At 47.3% G+C, this 2,957-nt stretch overlaps 1 long non-coding RNA gene across 1 annotated transcript; it reads left to right on the top strand.

Annotated features, from left to right (window-relative positions):
• The first annotated feature begins 2,423 nt into the window (after positions 1 to 2,423).
• LOC134402688 (uncharacterized) lies at positions 2,424 to 2,957 on the top strand. Its single transcript, XR_010025735.1, has 2 exons — positions 2,424 to 2,502; positions 2,723 to 2,957. It is a non-coding gene; the product is annotated as an uncharacterized LOC134402688 (long non-coding RNA).

Raw genomic sequence — 2,957 nt, 5'->3', positions numbered from 1 at the left:
TAGTCACTCTCCTTGGCCCCTTTCGGGCAATGTTGTATAACGACGTGGAACTGGTCTCTAATGTTTACTCCTCCTGCAGGAAGAGGAATGAAGCCTTAGGGAGGCTGAGAATTGGGACCACAACCAATCTGGCATCCCTGAATCCCCACTTGGAGGTATGTTTGGAAGTGAGGTTGGAGGGCACCAAGGAAGAAACCTTGTATCTGGAAGTGCAGACTCATTTCATTGCTTGTAAGCCGCCTTGAGAAGGCTTCTGCCCTGAAAGGCAGCCAAGAAATATTTTTAATAAATAAATAAAATTTAACATAAATACGTTGAAAGTGTGCATCTAATGTGGATACTCCTTGTAAAAGGAGGAAGGAGGTTGCCCTCGATCTGAACAATGTAGGCAGTGACAGAAGTTGCTCAGGCTGAACTCCAACCCAGCAAAGCAGGCTGCCACCATGCCTTATGTTCACCTCAGTCTGAGCCCGGGGATTCCCACACCTTACCAGCCAGTCCTAGGGCTGATGAAATAAGGGCCCAGCCTGTCTCTCTCTATTCCCAAAACCCTAAACTGGAAACTCTAAGCAGTAGCAATAACCAAGCAGAAGGCTCTGGGCTTAGTACCAAGGTTAACTTGGAAGGAATCACATTATTCCTGTGGACGTCATATATCTTGACTTCAGCAAAGCTTTTGACAAAGTGCCCCATGACATTCTGATTAACAAACTAGCTAAAAGTGGACTAGATGGAACAACTATTAGGTGGATTCACAGTTGGCTACAGAATCGGACTCAAAGAGTACTTATCAATGGGACCTTCTCAAACTGGGGAGAGGCAACGAGTGGGGTGGCACAGGGCCCAGTCCTGGGCCCAGTGCTCTCCAACATTTTTATTAATGATTTGGACGAGGAGGTGCAGGGAACGCTGATCAAATTTGCAGATGACACCAAATTGGGTGGGATAGCTAATACCCTGGAAGACAGAAACAAACTTCAAAGTGATCTTGATAGGCTGGAGTGCTGGGCTGAAAACAACAGAATGAAATTTAATAGGGATAAATGCCAAGTTCTACATTTAGGAAATAGAAACCAAAGGCACAGTTACAAGATGGGGGACACTTGGCTCAGCAATACTACAAACGAGAAGGATCTTGGAATTGTTGTAGATCACAAGCTGAATATGAGCCAACAGTGCGATATGGCTGCAAGAAAGGCAAATGCTATTTTGGGCTGCATTAATAGAAGTATAGCTTCCAAATCACGTGAGGTACTGGTTCCTCTCTATTCAGCCCTGGTTAGGCCTCATCTAGAGTATTGTGTCCAGTTCTGGGCTCCACAATTCAAGAAGGACGCAGACAAGCTGGAGCGTGTTCAGAAGAGGGCAACCAGGATGATCAGGGGTCTGGAAACAAAGCCCTATGAAGAGAGACTGAAAGAACTGGGCATGTTTAGCCTGGAGAAGAGAAGATGGAGGGGAGACATGATAGCACTCTTCAAATACTTAAAAGGTTGTCACACAGAGGAGGGCCGGGAACTCTTCTCGATCCTCCCAGAGTGCAGGACACGGAATAACAGGCTCAAGTTAAAGGAAGCCAGATTCCGGCTGGACATCAGGAAAAACTTCCTGACTGTTAGAGCAGTACGACAATGGAACCAGTTCCCTAGGGAGGTGGTGGGCTCTCCCACCCTAGAGGCCTTCAAGAGGCAGCTGGACAACCCTCTGTCAGGGATGCTTTAGGGTGGATTCCTGCATTGAGCCGGGGGTTGGACTCGATGGCCGTATAGGCTCCTTCCAACTCTACTATTCTATGATTCTATGAGATAATGCACACAGATGATTTAATGAAATGGAGTTTTTACAGGCAGTTGGAACCCCAAAAAGGAAATGGATTTTTTTGGCACTCGTTAATATCCTTTATGCATTTTGTCATACGATCAGGTCAGATTCCGCGCGCGCACACACACACACACACACACACACACACACCAGTAATCATTCTGGTGGGCATTCGTGTGGATCTACAGCCAGAGGTTATTCTGGACTGATGTGACTGCAGATATCAGAATCCAGGCATTCCAGACATAACAGGAAGGGAGTAACTAAGGAGTGGGCTCAAAACCACTGATGGCTATTAGCCACTCTCCTAAAGCTAGCTGAGGAAGCACATTCATACAACCAAGGGTTAACAGTATGTGGGTTGATCGGGGTTACTTTCATTGAATGAATGGTGCAATGTGTTGGTGACATTGACCAATATCAGGCCCAGGGCTTTGTCATGCAGGAACATGGAGATCTGTTGTCTTACAACAACGCAGTATAAATATTGACAGAAGTGAAGTGGAGGGTAAATCATTACTTCCACTGCTGCTAACGTTCCCCAAATCCCAGAGCCTGGATCAGGCCGGGTTTGACCCAGCTCACAATGTTTTTGTCAGGAGCAGCCGTTGATGTTTCCGTGTCTCTATACTTGAAAGGAGACGTCATGTTTGGAAGAAAATGGCTGCGAAATGGCTCCTGGTGAGAACCTCCTTGCCTAACTGTAAGAGTTGCCCTGATGGATCAGGCTACCCTTCGCCAGCCTGGTGCCCTCCAACTCATAGCATCTGCCATATGTTGTAGGCCAACACATCTGGAAGGCACCAGATTGGGGAAGGCTGGATCAGACTCAGGTGGTCCATCAGGTCTGCCTGTGGGGCTGCTGTTGAGCCACGCTCCAACTGCTGCCACTTTCTTGCAGGTTCAGAGGTGGGAAGTCAGGACCACGCGGGAGCAGCGAAGGCATCCCAGGGCTGTCTTCTACCGCAAACTCATTTCATGGCACACCTGTAACTCCCGTCTCAAAGTCTTCAGAACAGGAGCCTGGAAAATGTAACCTGACAGCAGAAGAACCCGTCTGCCTCACCTTTGTGTGCTGCTAGTCAATACTGAATCAGCTATGCCATTTGTACCAATAAAGATTTCAAAACTGGAAA

Source organism: Elgaria multicarinata, chromosome 1 (assembly GCF_023053635.1).
Source record: "Elgaria multicarinata webbii isolate HBS135686 ecotype San Diego chromosome 1, rElgMul1.1.pri, whole genome shotgun sequence".
In the NCBI taxonomy this organism is placed as follows: Eukaryota; Metazoa; Chordata; class Lepidosauria; order Squamata; family Anguidae; genus Elgaria; species Elgaria multicarinata.
The sequence above is the reverse complement of the archived record's forward strand: the minus strand, read 5'-3'. Positions and strand labels throughout refer to the sequence as shown.